This window comes from Helianthus annuus, chromosome 7, assembly GCF_002127325.2.
Source record: "Helianthus annuus cultivar XRQ/B chromosome 7, HanXRQr2.0-SUNRISE, whole genome shotgun sequence".
Taxonomy (NCBI): domain Eukaryota; kingdom Viridiplantae; phylum Streptophyta; class Magnoliopsida; order Asterales; family Asteraceae; genus Helianthus; species Helianthus annuus.
In genome coordinates, this window is record NC_035439.2 from 15,654,611 (window position 1) to 15,678,811 (window position 24,201).

General features: G+C 34.2%; 1 long non-coding RNA gene and 1 pseudogene across 3 annotated transcripts; both read left to right on the forward strand.

Annotated features, from left to right (window-relative positions):
* The first annotated feature begins 6,302 nt into the window (after window positions 1–6,302).
* LOC118479293 lies at window positions 6,303–9,594 on the forward strand. Of its 3 annotated transcripts, none has more exons than XR_004861886.1 (4): window positions 6,303–6,673; window positions 7,157–7,274; window positions 8,030–8,553; window positions 9,351–9,594. It is a non-coding gene; the product is annotated as an uncharacterized LOC118479293 (long non-coding RNA). The 3 variants fall into 3 exon arrangements; XR_004861885.1 differs by lacking the exon at window positions 9,351–9,594 and having other exon boundaries at window positions 6,306–6,673; window positions 8,030–8,141; window positions 8,429–9,294; XR_004861884.1 differs by lacking the exon at window positions 9,351–9,594 and having other exon boundaries at window positions 6,307–6,673; window positions 8,030–9,003.
* A 4,054-nt stretch (window positions 9,595–13,648) lies between these two features.
* LOC110867990 lies at window positions 13,649–14,891 on the forward strand (annotated as a pseudogene).
* Window positions 14,892–24,201: the final 9,310 nt, after the last annotated feature.

Consider the following 24,201-nt stretch of genomic DNA (forward strand, 5'->3'; position numbering starts at 1 on the left):
GAAACCTGACCCAAACTGTTTAAGACTAAACCCAATTGAAATTTAAAAACTTATTTGAAAGTAGAATATTGTACTTACATAAAGTTTCTAAGTTGGACATCAAAGGCCTACATTCTTGTTTGGCTCCTTTCATGATCAGCACCTAAAAAATTGGAAACCAATAAATCCCAACATTCAACTTGACTTTTAAGGTTAACATATGAACTTTTCAATTCCAAAGTTATTTAACATTTTTTTTATAAATTCAAACATATCACCAAAATTCCACACACAGCCAATTCTACTTGTAAGGACTCGGACAATCTTAATCCTAAATCCTAATCACAATCACTTTTCCAAACATCAAAACTTATTCTAATGAATCCCTAAAAAAAGAACTTCAAATGAATAAAGCAAAAGCCCTAAAAGAACTAATACCTGATGACCGAATTTGCGATAAGCGGCTTTAATATCTTTAATGGTGGCAGATTTAGGAACACCAAGAGTAGAATAATTATCAGCAGCCACAAACACCACGAACCCATTACAGCGTTTGTCGTACAACTTCTTTTCAAATTGCGAAGACGATGAAATGGAGATACAATAATATAATACGTATATTAGAAAGAAGATTACAAATTTTCAGTAATTTAATGAGAAAACAAACCCTAAAAACTATTTAACATAAAAATTGAGGTTCAAAAGTAGAATTGAAACAGAGGACTAACCAGATCTTTGAAGATGATGAAGGCGATGACGAAGAAATGAATGAAAAGGATCTCAAACTCAGCGAATCGAACGAACCGAAACACCGAGTCAACAGCCCGAGTTAGTACTGATTCGTCGTCTCTTCTTCTAGCGGTACCTGATCGCTTCGCCATATCTGCAATCTCAATTCATAATTGGATATTTTGGTGATCTGCAATCTCAATTCATAACTGGATATTCTCTGGCTTAAGAGGATGTCCATATCAACAAAACGATTGGCTAAAAATAAACCATGTGGCTAAGATGTATTCTTTTAGTATAGTAGATAGATAATAAAAAATAAAGTGTTAAAAACTCTCACCGAGCCGATAACAAGTAACTTTATGCTCGTAAACAATGCAAATTTAAATGCCTTTTTCTAAACATAATTCACATTAAAAGCCTGTAACAAACATGTTGAAATGATTAGAGAAAAATAATTTATCTGGTAATAAGCGGAAATCAGCAGGACATGGTCGATGGGACCTTTGATAAAACTCTACGCAGTTTGACATTAGTGAAGGACCTTAGCACTGTGTAAGGGGAAGGGTCACTTGCCTAACTTACTCTAACCTCCATAAATTCTGCAGTGTCACGTCCCTCGCTCCATCCACTTCCCTAAACTACCCAATTTGGTGACACCACTACCCTAAACACCCCCACCCCCCCTCTCCTTTTTTTTTCAAGAAATACACCATTATAGCATTCACATTCATCTTCTGCCATCGGGTTCTACCACCCTCAAAACCTACCCGTCGAAAATTAAAAAAACTATAAACTTTTTTATGCTTTATTTTTAACTTAGACACCGGATGGATGAATTGAACTAACCAGACCTAACTCGGAACCAGCAGTTTTGGACAAAAGAACTTTGGATCAACCCAGCTAAACAATCTTGACTTGCACATCAAACGATCAAAACAAAAAAATAAACTGTTGAAAAGAAATAAACAGTTAAAAAGAAAAAGGGTCGAATATCACATAAAGTGTATTTTTAGTACATAAAAGTGGCTATTTTTTTTCTTAAAAGCGACTATTTTTTCTTTAGTTTTGTCCTCTTAGCATCAACGATAACTGACCTTAGCTTTGCATAGAAACTATAAGTAGCATTAAGAACCTCTATAATTATGCATGCCAGAATTGAATAGCATCAACTAAATAATCTATGATTGTAGATTTGTATCCAAGTACCCATTTGTTAAGCCAGCAGAATCTGCAAGTTGAGGAAGAAATAGGAAAAGCTAAAGAAGGTATCATTAAATAGAGAGTATGGTAATTTCTTACTTACCATACTCTCGGATCTCATAGAAGACCACCGATGATAGCCCATTGATTTCATTTAAGACGTAATAAATAGAATACTTTTCATTTGATTTCTTCAACTATTGATAAGAATTTAAAAGTCAAGTTTTATTTAAAGTAAGTAATCATTTTGACTGACTGTTTATACGTAAATTATAAGTCGAAAAGCGGTAGGAACTAAAATAAACAATGCAGAAGCAATAAATGCAAGAATATATTTACTTCCATAATCTCATCGTTTTTTTATTTCACAATAACTTGGGATTTAATCCCATAGAGATGATAAATCTTTTACCTATCAATACAATGAATGCATTACCTATTGATGATCTTGAATCGGATCAATATCATGAATAACAATATCTGAGCTATTAAATTAATTTGTCGTCGATAATTGAATAGTATAACGTACGAACATCTTTTATCTATACCAAATCCAATCTTGGATTCACGGACCAATCAAAAGTTGCTTTACTTTCTGTATCCTTCTTTTCTGTTCTTTCTTTTCTATAACCTACCTTAGGTCTTCCTTACAGAACCATCAAACGAAACAAAATCTAACCACTTGTCCGAACTACGAAACCCCAACAAATAATACAAACGAAGTGGAAAAAGAGAGGAATTAGGTTCTAAATTTTAATGATCTAAATTTATTTGGAAGACAAGGAAGTATTAGAAAGATTAATCGTAGGAGAACAGATGGAATATTCTATCAACTTCACTATTTTAGTTATTTTCATTTTAGTTTAGGGTTTGTTCTTTCTTCGGCAGAATCCTGAAAAGAAGGGAAACCCCTTCGGAATTCAATTATGCTCTATGTCCCTTCTTTCACAGATTTCACAAAAAATGGAGAGGCGAATTGATGTACTTATTGGATCCGTTGGGACTGACGGGGCTCGAACCCGTAACGTCCGCCTTGACAGGGCGGTGCTCTTGCCTATTAAACTACAATCCCGGGGAAAAAGCCCTTGTTGGCCTTGAGGGTACAATGAGCAGCAGTACCTTCATTGTCTCAAATACCCTAATGCTCTAACCAATTCACATCTACCTTTTTTGTTAACCAAGTACCCTAACTACCTTATTTTTTTTTTCATTTTTTAAATTAAAACTAAATCATATATTTAAAACTAAATTAAAAATAATTTCATTAATTCTAAGCAATAAAAAGTTATATAAAACATATAAAACATTAAAACAAGGTTATAATCATTACATTTTGTGTGATCTAATGTTGAAAACGCATGGTATATGATTTCAGTGAACCTTGTACATGTATGTTTTGAGTGTGTGTTTGTAAACATCATATAAAGGCTATTTTTGCATTATCTTTAAACTGTGAAGGCCAACTAATGTGATGAAGTATTGTACCAATTTTGAACGCCAAACTGTGTTACAAAATGTGTTACAGAACGATAAACAAAAATGAATAATAACTATGGACCTTTTACATGTATACTTGGAGTGTGTGTATTAAAACGCCATATAAAGATTAACTTTGAAATTTGTAGAAGTAAAATGTGAAGCCCAGTTGAGGTTATTGATGGGCAACTGTTAGTGAAAATGCGATAAATTATGAAAACTTTGAACGCCAAATGTGGTATAACATTGATCATACCTATAGAAGTTACTGAACGCCAAAATGTATAAATACTGTTGAAAATTTGACAATCATCTAAAACGATATATTTCTTTTTCTACCTTTTTTAGGAAAGGAGGGGCTAAAGGTTAAAATAAATATGCATACTGAAGGGGCGAAAATGCCAAGAAGAGAAAGGCTTCAACTCAGAATGTTGAGATCCAGAAAGAACGTTTTTATGAGTTCAATGGTGCTAGAGTTTTATTAAGAGTGTCTCCTTCAAGCTTGACTGGTTGGTTTATAAATTTTAATGCGAATCAAATACAAGTAGTACAGAACATGGAATTTGGTGCTACTCTAAAATTGAAAGAAGACAGTATCCCAACAATGCTTGGCTACTGGCTAGTGGAAAATTACAATGAGAGAACAAACAATTTAAATGTTGGCAACCATACAATTCATATCAACGCAGAATTGATCCACTCATGGGTAAACCAAATGGAAACATGGCCGTGAAGGTAAAAATATCATCAAATACAACCCTAGTAGTCGCTGAGTGGAGACGACAGTTTAGCGGAACAACCTGGATAGGATGACCATTTGTGAAGACATACTTTAACCACATTCTACCTCAGATGCATGATTTTGGGCGACGGCCTAAATTTCCTTGTTGCATTCTTCACTGTTATTGAGCATGCAAGTGATAACTCAACTATTAACCAACAATTTTTGCACAATGTTAAACCAAACATTGAAATAAACCAAATGAAGTGGTATGAATACCTCATGGAATGTTTACGACAAGCTAAAAGTGCATGGACACCAAAAGAGCATTTCACTGGGCCCTTGATCGTAGTTGCGGTATGAACTAATTTTTTATAAAATAGTTTGCTAAATAACAACCTAAAACTAATATCTTTTAATGCAGCTGGCTTTGATGAATGATGCTTGCGAGAAAAAAAAAAGGTTGGACAGAAAAAAAGGTTACAATTGAATGGGTTATGGTGAGAGTTCTAGAAATGTTCGAGGAAACATTGCTTAAGAGGATATATAATGGTGAACCAAAACGCCCTGCTGGGAAGTCTTAGAAGAAAACAACTGTTAGGAAGGTTAAGAAGCCACAACTTGAATCTGTTGTTCGAATAAATGCCACATCCAAATGGCTAAACTTAAACCGGTTGTTGATGAGATGATAATGATGTTGAAAATGTAGATGATAATGGTGATAATGTTGATGACGAGGTTGATAACGTTGATGATGATGATGATTTTGATCATGATGGTCATCATGAAAATGATGAGCTGTTTGAAAGAACACCACAAATTGGTAACCCCACATTTGTTGGCCACAATCGTATAGATCTAAACCCTGAGGTGCAAAACGCCATGGCTATGGGTGGTGAGGATGAAGAAGCTTATTTTCAAAGAACAGCTGTAGAGGATTTAGAAAGCCAGAATAGGATGTTTGAAGTATCTGCATCAGGAAACCATGCTCTATACACAGTCCTAACACAACATTGTGAACAAGATGCTGATGACAAACAAGACAAAAGTGTGATGGATAAGAACGCCATGTATGAAGCTGAGGAGGTATGTTATACAATTGAGAATTTCACAGAAATGAAAAAAGTAAAACAAACGCCAAACTTAATTTTCCTTTTTCATTTTACAGGCAATGGCTGAAAAGTTAGATTATACCAACAAAGATTTAGAAGAGTGTTATCACAGGATAAAGACTTTGTTAGATCAATCAAAGGTTGAACATCCAAACAACATGCTAGTGCATATCAAATTTTCACAATGTTTGAACTTGTTAAAAAACATGTCAAAGCATGTGGATGAAAACGCCAGAGAAGAAACAAATGAAAAGGCAGACAATGAGAATATTTTGGTTGAGACTGGTATCAATGAACACGCCATGGTTGACAACCACTAGGTGGGGAAGATAAACATGAAGGTGAAGTTGAAAGGGGTGACCAAAACGCCATGGGTACTACCAATGAAATACAAGTGAGGTTGCATGTGAAGGTGAAAAAGAGAATGATAGGGAGAATGACCAAAACGCCATGTCTATAACAAAAACAATTGAAGGTGGAGCTGCATGTGAGGCTGCACTTGAGAAGCTGGTCATGGAGGTGAAGGTGGAGATGAGGCTGTCGGTGGTGTTGAAGTGCAAATGAAGAACATATATGGTCTGATGAAAATGCCACTGATGAAGATGTTGATAATAATGATATAGAAAGCTGGGATTGTGATCACAAAAGGCGGGAGTATGAAAATTTCAAGTATAATGGGAAAAGGATAATGGTTGGGGTTTTAGAACTGTTAAGAAAAAATCTAGAACCAATGGTTGAATTGAAAAGAGATACTTATTGTCCAAAGATGGTGACAGAAATGGTTAAAGCTTTGAAGAAGCACCTGCAACATGCTGAAGGGATGCCCAAGGTCCCTGTATTTGATAATACACCATTCGATGACCAAAACAAGAATCATGAATCTGTCATTCTCCAAACATAAACACAATACATATGACATCCGTCAGTTTTCCATTCTCGTAAGCTGACCCGTTCTCATATTCGATTTCAAATTAATCACACCAATATTCTATAGTTTTAACTATATAATATATCTCCAATGGACACAAAGGTAATTTAACACCTCTTTTTTAAGATGGCAGACTAAAAGACTCAAACAAAACCCTATATTTTTACATTTTTCTTCCCATTCTGCCCTGCTCTCCCTACATCCCCTATGAAATGTTATCATCAGTCGACTCAATCGTTCTCCAGTCGACTCTTCAATTAGGGTTTATGATTGAATATCTACAGCCGCATAAGGAATTCGATGAATTACGCCAACTGAAATCAATTACCCCATACGTTTCATACCTTCAATTATTTAACACCGAACCCATCATGGAATTGGGTAGGGTTTTCACCCCATCCCCAACTCATTGGCCTTCTTATCCTCTGCCAGGCGATTTATGGGATCGTTGTTAATGGGTATGAACAGGGTTTAGACATTGCACAAAATCAAAGAAGATGTAATCGGGAGACCGAATCCACGACTGTAAGTTTTAAATCATTCGATTTGTTGATTCCAAACAAACGATATCACTTCTAATTTTCAACATATTTCATGGTATTGTTTGCTAAATGTTGTGTAAAGTTTTCATCTCACTCCACTTTGGATTTCGATTACTCTTCCTATTCAACTGTTTTGAATTAATTGACGATTGTGTGACTTTAGTTTAGGTTTATTGATGGCGATTTTGTAGTTAGGGCTTTAATTTCTGTATATGATGTTAAATTTCGAATCACTTTGATTTAGGCTTGAAGGTCGGTTACCATTGATATTTGATTTGTTATTGTTTAGCTTCTGGTTGACTCTGGATTAAAGCACATACAAATTTCATAGATCAGTTGTTAGTATCGCTAGGTATAAGCAGTTTCAAAACATACTCGCATTTTCATGCACCTTTGCCTTTTCTTTTGTTAGTGTTTAGGTCCGTCTATCTATGTTACATGTTTTAATTTTCCGTGTATCATGTAGGTTTTCTTAATGCTTCCTGGAATTAGTTCAGAGAGTTGATGCCTAAAGCTGGTGAAAAAGAAAGTCAGGCAAAGATAAAAAAGATACATGAAAATGATGAATTCGATGACTGATAAAGGTTAGTTAAAAGGTGACAAAACGTGTGGGTTAGTCGGGTTTGGTAAGTAGTAAGTAGTAACAGGTTAAATGGGGGCAAACCATGTCATTTATTGTGTACAGATCAATACTGGCCGCAATGGGCTGAAAATATATTTTTCTTTCTAACCTTTTTAATACCCGATGTATTATATTCGAATACAAGAACGGATGTTTGACTTCGTATGGATTAGTTGATATAAAACGGCGCCCAAATTGTCCCATTCAGTTTCTTGATAGGCCGATAGCTGTTTGGGTAATTGGTCAAAATGGGGTTCAGCTGTAACGGGTCATTTTAAGTGTTAGTTAAAAATGGGCTGGGCGGAGTCGGTCTGTGCTAGAAACACTCTCTCCTTTTTCAGAGTTTTTATTAATCTGTATTATTACAATTAAATTGAATCATTGGATCAAAACCCTTTTGTACTTATCATAATGTATGTTGGGCAACTTTTAACTTGTTTGGGTCGACCTGTTCATAAGTAAATGGGTTGAATTTGCCACCTATACAACATTCTTAATATATTCTTTTTCCTTTTTTGAAAGTAAACCTGCTTTGTACTGAAAATAAAACCTAGGTAACAAGTTCAATTCGTTTACTTATTTGAATGATAATGGATACAAGTTGTTTCCGAGTCAACCCAACCACGGCTTGTTTCAACCCTAGCCCGTTTTGAACCATTAGCTAACCCACCCACCTTATCACATTAATTATAACTCTATTGATTTTGGCAAATTTAGGTTTGTGCAATTTGGTTCAAGAAAGAAGACACCTAAATTGAGCCTGCTTGACGGGGGTGCCAATGCTAGCTTAAGGATCATCAGACCATGATACATACTACATGCAACAAAGGTAACCGGTGTTTTTTATTGGGTTTTTACCGTTTCGCCCCAACATTAAGATTTTTTTTTGAGCTAAGCGTTAACATGAAGACGGGAACATGTATTATGGTCATTTTATGGTCTTGGTTCCTCAATAAGATATCAAACAAAAGTAATGAAAATGGACAAGGGTAAATTGGTCATTTGCAAGCTGGTTATTATGGAATTCACAAACTACTTTTGACCCATTACATTTCAATTAGTTTAATAATGCTTTGATGCTAAAAAATAATACTTTTTTTGTGTTATACGAAAAAGGTTTAAAATTGGCAAGCTGGTTAATAAGGAAATGACAAAAAAAATTGGTTGGTCAACCATGCCAGATTATTTCCGAGAGTTTATACTTTATACATGGGCAGGTCAAATGAGCAGCACTCAAGCAGGTCAGTTTTTATGCATGTCAAAATGGGTTGGGTCGGTTGGATAAAAGATTGAACGAGGTTGGGTCATCTCTATATTATAACAATAACATATTTGAATAAACTATGAGTAAATTTTCTGTGTTAAACGTGGGTGACTTTCACCTTTTTTTTTGACCCTATTCCCACTTTTAGTTTGTTTTGACCCATTTGAGATAAAACACAAACTGGTCTAACCCATCTATAAGTAAATGGGTCGAATTCGGATCCTCTAGCAAAATAAAGCCTCTTAATAATCTCAAATAATTGTAGAATATAGATGTGAATAGAGGGAATATCATAACCTTTTTTTATTTATTTCCACATTGGCAAGAAACTTGTTTAATGGTCAAATTTCGGTGTAAACATATTGGGTTATAGGATACTGCAGGTTGAATTTATGACTGTAATATAAGTTGGAAATCTATTTTTTAAGTAGAGTGAATTGGGGATCTCGGCCTCCTCGACGGTGATTTATGAAATATTAATAAAAGAAAAAAAATTAAGTAATGTAAACGGGGCAGGGCATCAAAAATAAAGCATTAACTTCATGTTATGCTCACCACATGAAGCTTCAAGGAGTGTCACGCCAGAGCTTTAAAGCATCTATATTCATCCAAGCAGCCTGTTTGATGAAATGCGTTTGTCAATCGATTCTTTAATTTTTATTTGGATTGGATTATTTTTTATTTTCTTATTTTATTTCATGTTATTTCTATTTTCTTATTTTATTTCTTACCTTTTATGTAACTCCAGCTATAACCTAATGTTTCAAACTTTAGGTCACATTCAAATGAGTATGCTCTTTTTTTAAACACACTAGGGAGAAAGCTCGTGCGATGCACGGCATGCATAATAGCTATTGTTTGTTCGTGATAAGACGTCTGACACGGTCGGTGCATAACATGTAAGACAATACGCCTACAAAGGGGCATGCTTAAACTTTATTAAACCATGGACCATAAGTTGTTTCCTTGGCAAAACTTGTCGGCCAAAAAGAAGTGAAAAAAGATGTCTTCCAAGAAATGATTTGCAATTCTGATCTACTAATTCTCGGTATTCGGTAGCTAATTTTCTTTTTACTGAACCCGGCGGCCCGCCTTTTGCTTTTTTTTTTCTTTTCCTTTTCTGTTTTAGCAATTCTCGGCTCCAGGTATACATGGTCTCACATTATGAAATGCATTCTTTAGTTCAATGACAATATTAATATGAACATGTGACATGTATGTTCAACACAAAGACTCATATGTGGTGTTAGCAGCATCGGCTCCAGGGTAGTGTGAGTCGGACGATCAGCCAAGCCCGGTAATTTTCAAGGCAAATATTTTTCTCTATATATTTAAATTTATTTTTTATAAAATAGGTATGGATCTTAATCATCATAAATATATTGGGCCCAAAACCTTTTATATGAAAACTGGTTACTATTTCAAGTTAAAAATGTATACATTCCTTTATGCTATTGAACTTGTTGTTTTGAATCATGTTAAAAGTATGTCAACGGCATGTAACCCCACTTGCCAAATATCATGCTAAACATGTCAATGTTGTGCAACTTTTTCTTTATTTCGTATAATACATGTTTAGCTAATATGATAGTGTACCCGATGTTAACACGACCCATTTTAGCAAACAAAACATATCGCCTGCTCTACCCTCACCAAATAAAAACGCCAAGTATTGCATTTATGATTTAATGGCCACATTGCACCCATACTACAAACCCTGTGGTATTGTTATTGTTATGATCAACTTACCAAAACGACACAAATGTATAAACAGAATACATTTTTTTGGGAACTTTTACTTTGCTGTTTTACCTATGTTAAATGAATCACATCATTAATTATTTTAAAACACGTAGCATACTGATGATATGAACCGGTAACATCTAACTGTAATAACTGTGTCGTGTCTATAATCTGCTTTAAGTTGGTCTTAAAAAAATTAACATGTATAATTTAGAATATTCTTTTCACACTCATTTATTAACGTTACTAATTATTATTCTATTTGTATATTATTATTATTACTATTAATTACTATTATTAATAATAATCATTAGCGTCTTTAATAAAAAAGGCGCAACCCTGCCGTTCCCTAGCCGCCTACCTACTCGTGTTCGTAGCTCGATCGGAGGTATTAACACTATTATTAAAAAATATAAAAAATATTATTATTTATTTATTTATATTATTACTATAAATATTATCGTTTTAGCATTTTCTTTTAACTAAATATTACTCTATCGCAATATGTTACTTTAAAATTTTTGTCTCATGTGTATAACATTAATAAGAAAACCTGGATTCTGATGATCATAATCATGACTCCTTTTTGTTGTAAATATCAATGTCGGTAACATAATTATCAAAGATTTATATTTATTTCGATGTAGATTGCATTTAATATACGCCCTAATAATATTTTAACGACAAATACCAGGTGGGGTATGGGAAACATACCAACGAAGTACTTGTTTTCGGTTGGTTGGAGATCCTCAAACGCCGTAAGCAGGAAAGGGTAGCGTTCAAAATGACCGCCGTCATCATCAACCCGTTTCACGGTTGTCGAACCATACAACCCAATCACAAAGGGCTGTCTTTAAGAACCCGATACTGATTTGTAGGTTGCATGGCGAAACCGTTGACCAAATATACACCGTCCTCTTTGAGTTTTTCAAAGAAATAGTGGGCAATGTTATTCCTTGCGGTGCAATGCATCACACCTCCCTGCGCAAATAAAGGCGTAGATTTTTGTTTTAGAATCAAAAGTAGAAAAGCGTAAGAATGTGGGGTAGCAGAGGGTAAAAAACTACCTTTATGTCAGTGACAATATAGTCGGTGCTCATGTACCTGCCGTTAACACTTGTCACGTCCCATTTTCTACAAACCATTATCATGATAGGTCCGGTGCTCCCTTCACGGAGTTCACTAAGGAACATATGACTGCTTGTACCACCGTCGGACGTTTGCAAACTAAGGAGGCTGGCCATGGCAATAGAGGAGGAAAGGAAACTATGAACTTACAAACATAACAAAGCCGGCAATCTTATAGCATAACCAAATACCGTTCATCTATCTACAAATTAATCATATCCTAATGAATGATATTAAATGACAGGGATATTCAAAGAGGCACAATAAAACAATGCAATTTAATTAATTTTAAAGCGACTTTTGGTATCCTAGCTTGTAGTTAGAGTATCTTGAATTGGCTTTTATATAATGTTAGACTTTATAAAAGAGAACAATTTATTAAGAAATACCTACCACTTGTACACTATTAATTATAAATGTGATGGTTCATTTATATGGCTTTGGACACCACATGATTTATAAAAAGTTTAATTCTTTTAATTTGATTTAAATACATATTTTAGAGTTGTGTGGCTAACCTAAATATAGTATCATTAATGAACCTTAAAAAATCATTACCTATTTTTCCTCGTAACTAACAATTTAAAAAGAACAAATTAATCAAATTTGCATGTGATATTGTGATTGAAAATTTCTTTTTAATTAAGAAGAGTTCTCAGACTAAGCTATGATCGAAACAACAAATATATCCGCAAAAATTAAATTAAGGTTAAAAAAAGTAATGTGTTTGAAAAGGGTAAAACCGTCATAAACTAAAAGTTCATTTAAAAGGGGTATATATGATATTTTAAGTTTATACTGGGTATATATCACATTCACGTCATAAGAAAAAAAAATTCATTAAAATTTTAGAAAAATGAGGAAAAAGAGTAAATACCGAGATAGTCCTTGAGCTCAAGGTAACCAATATCCAATAAAGGAAACAGATGCGTTGCCCCTGAAATTAAAAAAAAATCAAGTTAAAATCTAATAAACATAATAAAATCAACACATCCTAAAAAAATATAAGACCACCGAGATGTTTAATTGTAAGCATTTAACATACCGAACGATACGATGGCACACGAAATCAGAATACCAACAACTCCAAATGAAGTAATTGTCGTAAAATTGCGGAAAAATTGCTTATTTTTCACTTGAAACCTATTGAAATAATATAAATTTAATTACAAAACATTAAAAAATATTAAGGCAATTACAACTTGAAAGACACAAATGTATTTAAGAGGCTCATAATGAAGGTTGTAAAAAAGTTGATATAACTAAATTTTAAGTATATATATATATATAAATGTAATTATAAAACATTAAAAAATATTAAGACAATTATAACTTGAAAGACATAAATGTATTTAAAAGGCTCATAATGAAGGTTGTCCTTAAAAAATCATTACCTATTTTTCCTCGTAACTAACAATTTAAAAAGAACAAATTAATCAAATTTGCATGTGATATTGTGATTGAAAATTTCTTTTTAATTAAGAAGAGTTCTCAGACTAAGCTATGATCGAAGCAACAAATATATCCGCAAAAATTAAATTAAGGTTAAAAAAGGTAATGTGTTTGAAAAGGGTAAAACCGTCATAAACTAAAAGTTCATTTAAAAGGGGTATATATGATATTTTAAGTTTATACTGGGTATATATCACATTCACGTCATAAGAAAAAAAAATTCATCAAAATTTTAGAAAAATGAGGAAAAAGAGTAAATACCGAGATAGTCCTTGAGCTCAGGTAACCAATATCCAATAAAGGAAACAGATGCGTTGCCCCTGAAATTAAAAAAAAATCAAGTTAAAATCTAATAAACATAATAAAATCAACACATCCTAAAAAAATATAAGACCACCGAGATGTTTAATTGTAAGCATTTAACATACCGAACGATACGATGGCACACGAAATCAGAATACCAACAACTCCAAATGAAGTAATTGTCGTAAAATTGCGGAAAAATTGCTTATTTTTCACTTGAAACCTATTGAAATAATATAAATTTAATTACAAAACATTAAAAAATATTAAGGCAATTACAACTTGAAAGACACAAATGTATTTAAGAGGCTCATAATGAAGGTTGTAAAAAAGTTGATATAACTAAATTTTAAGTATATATATATATATAAATGTAATTATAAAACATTAAAAAATATTAAGACAATTATAACTTGAAAGACATAAATGTATTTAAAAGGCTCATAATGAAGGTTGTAAAAAAGTTGATATAACTAAATTTTTAATTATATATAGATTTATAATCATAAGAGACTTAAACCGGGAGAAAACCCTAGACCTAGACCAAAAGATCACCAGATGATTCAAGATCATGTAAAAGAATTAAGAGAAATCATTCCGAACAGTGCCAAGGTAAAATACGTCTGGATAGCTTCTTATATTGTTTAATTCAACTCTTGAGGTACCATATAAAAAGTAAGCTTTTCTTATGTTTTTTTCCAATATGAACAATGCAACATCGATGCTTTGCTAGAACGCACAATTAAGCACATGCTTTTCTTGCAAAGTGTTACAAAGCATGTAGACAAGCTAAAACAAATATGGGTGAATTCAAGGTATGTCGTTACGTCAAACCATAGCTCGTATTTTGGAAGGTGGGTACGCTCTGTAGAGGTAACGGGGGTCTGTTTGATTTAATGGCAGATTGTGAGCAAGGATGGTGGTGTATTGTTGAAAGACAACTTTGAAGGTGGAGTAACATGGGCATACGAAGTTCGTTCAATGGTCTGTCCTATAATAGTCGAGGATCTCAAATCACCTTGTCAAATGCTTGTAGAGGTACTAACCATCAACAGCCGTTTATATGTAAATATATTAAGAAGTGACGCCACATATATTGCTAATGTGTCTGGTCGTCGGGTTGCAGATGTTATGTGAAGAAAGAGGTTCGTTCCTAGACATAGCCGATGGTATTAAAGGATTAGGGTTAACTATCTTGAAGGGGGTGATAAAGTCTCGTAACGACAAGATATGGGCCCACTTTACCGTAGAGGTAACACTAATCAATCATTAACTTATGTTAAAACGGTTTACTTTGATAAATATGTGACATTACATCGCGTAAACAGGCAAACAGAAATGTGACGAGAATGGAAATTTTTGTCACTTGTTAGCCTCTTGGATCAAGCTGCCAAAAACGGTGGCGATTGCAATGGGGAGGCGAATATTTCTGTCCATGAACTATCTTTCAACCAAGTGGCCACCAACCCTATGAGTGTTGGACCGAGTAGTATGCGGTAACGGGTTGCTTGGAGATGTTGAGAGCAGCTCTGCCATGACCGACATGATCCCAGCCTGGTTTACGTTATCGATCCAAATGTTTTATGTTATTACCTAACTGACTGAAACTTGTTTATATGTTGCCATGTTAAACTAATATCTACCCTTTACATGTTCAAATATCAAATAATCGAACAGAACCATCCATAACCCAGTTGCAAAGTCACCCCCATGATTTTGAGAAGCAGCCTAAAACCAGCAAAAAATAAAAAAAGAAAAATGGATACCAGAAATTCAAAATTATTATAGAGCAATTGTCAAGCTCATGCATTGTTGGAAGAACATGATGGTGCACAGATGCATCTTTGGTTATTAAAATTGGAGTTATGAGGACTTTTTGTGAAGGTATGATTTACTTATGTAGGAGTGGTATGGTCTTAAGGTGAGCAATGAGAATGTGTTTATATCAACCATATATTATATAATAGGTATTACTTTGTGCCCTTTGATCTTTCTTTTATATAATTCTTACCAGTTTCTAGACAAGGTTGCAGGCTCGGGCGAGTAGTAAGTGTTGCACATGTATTAAAGAAGCACAGTTATGAAATGAAGACTTGATAGATAACCAAATAAAATATTATGAATTAAACAAAATAGTAATTTACTTTTCAAAAAAAAAATAGTAATTTGTGTTTACTCAAAATAATGCAGCCATTACAACAACCGAATATCTGTATTAGGTTGTATAGAAACATCCCAAGGCATTCTCACTTCACTGCCAACCTGATTTGTCTGATGTGTATCATGATCCCGCCGCAACGCGCGGGTTTCCCACTAGTTATTTGTAAATAATTACATACAAATACAAAAAATTAATTATTAGAATAATGTGAAAATCGTTATAAGAGTATGAATGCACCTTGAATTCTAAATTAAAATCCCATTCATTGGCTGCATTAATAACTCTTGAAAGAAAAACTGTTGGATATCAAAGCTTTTGAAACGGCCTCATCTCGTCTCAAACCGTTGTTAATCTTTATGGAAACTTAAATGTTGAAACCACCTCAATTGCTAAATCAATATAATCACATCACAACCTTGGGTTAGTGCTTGATCCCATATGGAGCTTTCTTTCTCAAACTCGTTTCAAAGCTACTATGCTGGCTCACAATCACCTTTTGCTATGATTGTGCTAGCCGACCTCCGTTACTGTAAAAAACGCCACCCGCGACAATGGTTTTCACTGCGGAATCTCAGTCTTGTTTTTGCTAACCCAATCGAAACCATTGTTAATTGGGAAGTAAGCGCGACATCTGACCACCACCCTTATTCTTGTGCAAGCCGAAATATTTGGCGAACCAGCATGCATCAACGTACTTCTGAAGGTCTTAGTCGACAAGATCATTTTCTGAACTATTGACCGTTGCCGATCAAAACAATCACCACCACACACCATCTCACCATATCATCCAGTTCCGCTACCGTCGTCGTTTCCATCTCGCCAGGCCGTCTTAACTTCGTTTCGGTAAGATTCAAGATCTACACAGCCTGACACATTTCTTGATCTTTCAAATATTATTTTTATCGATTGTAATCCGGAATACGTTTTAGGGAGGTGGCTGTGATTTTGTGCTAAGTTAGGAAGAAGAGGGCTCATAGGTAATTATATAAGAGAATCTTAAAAATGCTATAGAGATGACTCTCGTAAAATATTAGTCATCCTTTTGTTTTAAATATTTATTTATTTATTTTTAAAAAGGCCACCATATAACTAACTATATTGTATATTAAGATTTTCTATAAACGTGATTTATTGTTAAGGTTATTTTTTTTTTCTTAAACTAACTTTACAACTTTATATGTCGTAAGAAGGTTCTGCTTGTTTTTGCTTATCACAAATGAAACCACTGTTGACCAAGTGAGTTTTGTATATCAAATACATATCATGATTGTTCATCATATACGGTAGACAAACTGTTATGGTCATCATAAATTTCCCTAACACTTGTTTTGATTTCGAAAAAGGATTATAAATTGTTTTGTTTTTGGTTGAGGTAAAAGGCTTTATTAACTACTTTAATTAACACATATTTAAAAATTTGGAAATGTGAATCCAGTTATCTAAACCTTACGTAGTGTTTTACAAATATCTTGATTGTTAGAAAATTAAGTTTTTGTTTAAATTACTAATTTACTATATTCTACAAGTTGGTTTATTCGTACCAAACTAACTAATTTATCTTCCAAAAAGCGGAACGTTACAAATCATAATTTATATAAATATTAACTATACTTGGTTAATAAGCTTTCTTTTAAATAAACTCTCTACTTTTATTTTCAAATTCACCTTAAACAACAATAATAAATATACCTTTATCATTATTAATTATGTCTTGAACATTAAATTACTAATCTTCTTACAAATCAAAAACATTCAATTAGATCTAGCAACCTCAAGTGTCTCTAGTCCTAGAAATCCCTATGTTATAGTGTTCATTGTAATCGTTTATTCGCTTTATTTGTTTTTATTTTAGAGTCTATCCATTTTTTTCGTGCGGTAATTCTCGTAGAAAAATTATTCGCAACATGTGAGTAATTTCTTCCACTTTTCCCTTTTTAACTTTTCATTTTTTTTGGGGTGCATCATGTTACACTTCTCGATTTACTTAACATGCTATGATCAAGTGTTATTATGTGAACGTCTTATGTGTATTCTATTATTCTATATGCTATCTGATGTCAAGTCTATTGCATGCTATTGTGTCTAGTGGATCCACACGGCTGACTAGGTTCCCCACGGCCATGGGTTGTAGCCTAGTATCGCCAACAGTATTAGACTCGCTCCTCGGGGCTTGAGCCTAATGCACGCTATTATCAGGAGTCTATTTATTTTGGTTGTTTGTGTTGTTACTTGATTGTGTATTCTTGTTTGGTAAATTTGGATTTATGGATGTTGACTATGTTGATGATATGAGACCATTTACACACTAACCTTGAGGTGCATGTTAAAAATATTTTTTTAAAAGAAATAACTATAAAACTGTTTTCAATAAAAAGGAGGAAATTATTCACCAACATATTTGTTGACGCAAAAATATATTTTTCTAACGTGGTGCAGGTTTTCAAAGTTGATGATCAAGTGGTGTGGACACATAGCATGGGCCTTAGGAAATTAAATTGAAATCTTGATATGTTTGTTTTGAACAATGTATGAACAATTTTGATTATTATATCACTACTAGAAAATGAGGCTAATGCAACTTTTTAGATGCAATTTTTTTCAATTGTGTTGCATTTGACTCTAATGCAACTCCGTTCAACAGAAATGTTGCATTAAAAGATCTAATGCAACATTTTTCATAAAAGGTTGCAAATTTTTATTGAAATTGCAACCTTTTTGTTTAAAAGTTGCAAATTTTACTAAAAATTTCAACTTTTTTCTTAAAAGGTTGCAAATTTTGTTAAAATTTACAACTTTTGTTAGAAAAGACACATTGTTAAAACTTAAATGCAACTATTATTTTAAAAGTTTCATAACGTAATGAAGACAACATAAAAGTATAAAAAAGTTTTGATCTGTAAGTAGTAAAGAACTTTTATTATTGGTAATATTTGATGTTTAAATGATATTTTGTTATGATATAATAGTTCGTAAGGTTAATTAGGAATACTTAAATTGGAAATTAAAGGATGGTATGCTGGAATAAAAGAATAGTAAGACTTTTGATCCGACGAGAATTTTTAGGCAAAATCAATTCGGCGGAGGCAATCTTTGGCCCCTTAAAAGCTTCGCTAATGCTCCATCTGACAAACAAAGGGTGTCTGCAATCAAATTGAAAGTTAATCAACTAAAGCTTTAAGATGGCAAAAAAACATTCTCCTTGGGTACAAATTAACAAACAAACAAATATATAATCAATTTGGCCCCTGACATAGAGGTGTACAAATCGGTTAATCGGTTTTTAAAAAACCGGTTAAAAAAAAAACCGGTTTTTTCACCCAAAATAAAAACCGGTTTTTTTAATAACCGGTTCCGGTTGCTAACCGGTTTTTGGGGTCCAAAACAATAACCGGTATAACCGGTTGGGACCGGTTTTTAACCAGTTTTTCCCAAAAAAACCGGTTTTTTCCGGTTTTAACCGGTTTTTTAATAACCGGTTCGGTTAATAACCGGTTTTTGAAATCAAGAATAGTAACCGGTATAAAAACCGGCGGTTAAAAAAAACCGGTTATAAAAAAAACCGGTTAAAAAAAAACCAGTTTCGGTTTTTTTTCCGGTTTCGATTCTAAAACCAGTTTTTTTGTACACCTCTACCCTGACATAGTCAAGAACAAGAATGATCACCAAGACTCAAGATGGATTGGCAATGAAGTAAAATATCCGGCAAAAATGCCATGAACACAATGGATGTTGAATAAGGTTATTTATTTTATCAAACAGGAAAAAAAAAAGAGAAGCCCAATTTGAATTACATAATATAAAAGTTATGAAATTGGGCTCATCTTCAATAAACACAGTGATATAACACACAAATGATATAATTTACATGTATATAAGTAATTCTTTTCTGATCCCCATCTTTCCAACCACTCTTTTTACTGGTCACCACCATCCACAACTATCCACCACCACCTGCGACTACCACCTGCCGACCACGATTACCGCGACCTTTTACTAAATGTTTTAATTGAGTTAGAGCAAGGGAGTAAACTACCGAAATACCCCTACTTTTAATTGAAGGTTTTAACTGAGTTAGAGGCAGGGAGCAAACGAGCGACAAACTTGAAAGATCAGGGAGGAAAATGATTATTTTTAAACTATTGGAGCAAAACCGTTGACCAAACCACAAAGACCAAGACGAAAGTTAACTCTTTATTTTACCTCATATTTCACTTCCCTCCAAATCCAAAATGGATTACCCCGCTTCTTGGCTCCCAATTTTTTCAAGTTCCCTCCCATCCCAAATCCAATCTTTACCCCTATTTTTTTTCCTTCTTTGTCTTTGACATCTGAAAATTGGAACTCGGTACCCAAAATTCGTCGCACGTCTTTCACTAGGCCGTGAATTAGGGTCGACAATCTTATCAAAGTTGGAAGGAAACCCAGAAACCATTAGGGTAATTGATTATCTTTGTAAAATTTGGGGAAACTGATGGATAACGCCACTAAGTTCATGTGTATCTATCCTATCTCAACTCCGGTGAAGAATCGACATAAATCCTGAACTCGGTACTTCAATCTTATGCCGTTCAACAACGTGTGGGCCCAAACCATAAGGTTAGGGTTTCTTTGCTAAACCCCTGTTAAAATAACATGTTATGTTACCTTTGTCATTCTGGGCTTTAAACTATTTATTGGGCTATGATATTGGGCTCTGTTTATGAACTTAATGGGCTGTTGAGTTTGTTCAGGTTGTTGCAACTGGTTTAAGTCGGTGGAAAGTTCAGGGTTTAAAGTGTATCATTTGGAGGGCTTAAGTGCAACTTTGTAAAAGGCAGATATAAAAGCAAGGGAGCTTCTAGATTTGCTTAGTTGTTACGCTTGTTCATATTCACTTTCTCTCTGTGGTGTTCTAGGGTTTCTCTCCGGTTGTATTTTGTATTCTCTCATCTGTTTGAGAGATTTGTTGTACTTGTTGGTATAGATGATCATCAGTGGATGATCATCAAGACTGGTTGTATCGTTCCTTTTTGTATTGATCTTACGATTGTAAGATCTTAGGGTTTGGGGGGTACTTTTTGGTTTGGGTTAAATAAGATTTTGTCACCTTGTTTTTGTCGCTATTTTGTGTTGTTCTTGTTGTTTCTGTTATCCGATCATCATAATACCATTATTTCAACATGGTATCAGAGCCTTTGAGCTCCTGTTGATGATCTGTTTTGTATATCCGCTGCGATCGATCTTGTGTTTTCTGATTAGTTTCTTTGTTGTTGTTTGTTTAGGGTTTCTGTGCTCGGAAACTTTTGTTGATATCAGATCTGGTTAGATCTGGTTATTCTCTGGTGGTGTTGATCGAAACCCTAGCTTAGGGTCGGCTGGTTGTTAACAGATCTGTATAGATCTGTTCACTCTCTGAAGGTTCTTTGTATCTGCTGCTTGTCAAGACTTCTGTGTTGGTCTCTAGATCCTTAGAAGATCTAGGGCAAACTAGCCAGAAGGGTTATCTTGTGGTTTTCTTGCATCAGATCCAGTAGTTCTTGAAAACTACAGATCTGATATTCTTTGAAGGTTTGATTGCACCCACTGTAAGGTTTTTCTATCTCTCTCTTTTATTTCTGTTGGTTGGTTTAGTTGAAGTCGGGGTAGTGAGGACCGGCACATATATTTGTTCTTGGCTGTTATTAGTTGTCTTGTATTGTTTGGCTCCTGAGTAAAGGCTTGTCCAGGCACCTTTGAGTGATGAACCTGGAATCTGGTCCCTGACTCAGTTTCGCCTTTGTGTGTTTGGTTATTTGGTTCTTTGTGTGTTTCCTGTGTTACTTGCTGTTGTATATTTTGTGTTTTTTATTGATTGGTTGTCATTATGCCTCCTGAGTCTGCTCCTAGTACTTCTCAGACGTTGATTGGTAAACTGGATATAGGAGATCCATTGTACTTACATCCTAGTGACTCCAGTAGTTTGACCATTGTTAGTATAAAACTCAAAGGTACTGAGAATTATGCTGTGTGGTCTAGTGCCATGAAATTGGCTTTAGAAGCTAAAAATAAGTATGGGTTTATAGATGGTAAGGTGGAAAAGTCTAAGGATGATGAAATATTGGCAGCTCAATGGGATAGATGCAATTCTGTTGTGCTTACTTGGTTGTTGAATTCTATTTCAGAAGAGCTGTTTCTTGGTCAAGTGTTTTCTAAATTAGCTTCTGAGGTTTGGACTGATTTAAAAGAGTCTTTTGATAAGATTGATGGGTCTGTTGTCTATGATCTGTATAAAAAGATAAACTGTATTGCACAAAATGGTAGTACTGTAGCTGAATATTATAACAGGTTGACAACAATGTGGAAGCAGTTTGATGCAATGCTTCAACTGCCTTCATGCTCTTGTCAAGCTGCTAAGGATTATAATGATTTTTCTGCTCTTATAAAATTAATGCAGTTTCTCATGGGGCTTGATGATGTGTATCAGCCTGTGAGAACCAATATTTTGACAAGAGAGTCATTTCCATCTGTGAAAGTAGCTTTCTCTATTGTTTCTAGAGAAGAGTCACATAGACTCTCAAGTAGTGGGTCTAAGAGTCAAAGTGTTTCTTATGTGGCTAGGACAAATCAATCTAATCAAAACACAACTAGAAGAAATTTTAGAGGGTCTAATTCAAACTTAAAGTGTACCCATTGTAACATGATAGGTCATACTGTTGACCGATGTTTTGAGATAATAGGGTATCCTCCTGGTATGAAGAAGAGATCTGTTGGTCAGTCTGGTAAAAATAATGTAGGTAATAGGTCAAATCAATCTGCTGCTTCTTCTAGTTCTGTTGCATCTGCTCTTCCCTTTACTTCTGAGCAGATTACTAAGTTGATGAGCTTAATTGGTGAGAAATCTGAAAGTGAGCAGCAAAAGTCTAATATGGGAGGTGAGTCTGGTTATGTTAATAGTTTTGTTAGTTGTTCCAGTGTTGTTAGTTTTGAACATGATTATAGTTGGGTTGTTGATTCGGGGGCAAATCAACATATGATTAACACTGATAAGGATATGGTTAATTGTATTGATGTTTCTGAATGTGGTTTAAAAGTGGGTCATCCAAATGGAACTAGCGTAAAGGTTTTAAAAATAGGAGAGTTAAAACTGATTAATAATGTTGTTTTAAAAGATGTTTTTTATGTTCCTGGGTATGGTGTAAATCTACTTTCAGTACATAAGTTAGCAAAAGACAATAATATTGCTGTATTGTTTAATGAAAGTAATTGTATGTTACAGGATTTGAGATCAAAGAAAATCCTGGTGATTGGTAACCAGGATAATGGGCTGTATTTTGTGGGTAGACATGGTAATCATGTGAACTTATGCTATAATAGTGTTTTAAAGTCAAATGTGTGGCACAGTAGGTTAGGCCACCCTTCGGATCAAGTTCTGGCTGTGTTAAGAGATAAACTTGAAATTAAAAATATTCAACATGATCCATGTGAAATCTGTCATAAGTCTAAACAAGTTAGGGTTCCTTTTCCGTTAAGTGATCATAAGTCTAAGTGTATTGGTGATATAGTGCACTTAGACTTATGGGGTCCATATAGGGTTTCAAGTTATGAAGGGTTCAAGTATTTTCTAACTATAGTTGATGACTATACTAGATCTGTTTGGTGTTATCTTTTGAGAAATAAACTGGAGGTGTTTGAAAACTTGAAAGATTTTTATGAACTTCTTTTAACACAATTTAAAACCAAAGTAAAAGTGTTCCGTAGTGATAATGGAACAGAGTTTGTGAACAAACAAATGAGTGTTTTCTTTAGAGAAAAAGGTATTTTGCATCAAACCTCTTGTTCATATACACCACAGCAAAATGGTGTTGTTGAACGTAAACATAGACATCTTTTAAACATAGCCAGAGCCTTGATGTTTCAGGGTGGTCTACCTCTAAGGTTTTGGAGTGATTGTGTTCTAACTGCTGTGTATTTGATTAACAGGCTTCCATCATCAGTTTTAGGTGGTAAGAGTCCATATGAGTTAATGTTTGGTTTTGAACCCTCCTTGTCTCATTTGAGGTCTTTTGGTTGTTTATGCTTCAGTACAGTGTTAAATGAGTCTGATAAGTTTGCTTATCATGCTGATAAGTGTGTTTTAATTGGATATTCAAATGTAAAGAAAGGGTATAAGCTATGGAGTTTAGATGAGAAAAAAATCTTTTTTTCTAGAGATGTAAAGTTTTATGAGCATGTTTTTCCTTTCAAGTCTAAACTCCTTAGTGATGGTATTGATAACAGTTGTGTAGATAAAAGTCTAAATCATGTAAACTTTTTTGATCTGTATGAAGCATCTTCAACTGGAATTTCTCAAACTCCCAATGATGAAGAGGGTGTAAATGGATCTCATGACATAGTCAGTGAGGATCAGCAGCCGATTCCCTCTACGTCTGCCACTCCTGGACCGACTGATTTAGGTCATAACATAGAGTCTAGTGTAGATAGTAGTGATAGAGAGGAGTCAGGCGTGGCAGAGGACACGGCTATGTCAAATGATGAGGTCAGCCCATCTGAGGGAACTGGTACTAGTGTTAGAAGGTCTTATAGGAATACTTCTGTCCCAAAACGTTTTCAAGATTATGTTCTTAATAGTAGTATTAAATATGACATCAATAAAGTGGTTAGCTATGCTTGTTTGTCAAGTGAGTCTGTTTGTTTTATTAGTGGATTAAATAAAACTGCTGAGCCTTATAGTTACAGTGAAGCTGCTAAGGATCCCAAGTGGGTTGAGGCAATGAATCTAGAAATGGAGGCATTGCTTCGAAATAACACTTGGGAAGTAGTTGATTTACCTGCTAATAGGAAACCCATAGGGTGTAAATGGATTTTTAAAATCAAGTACAA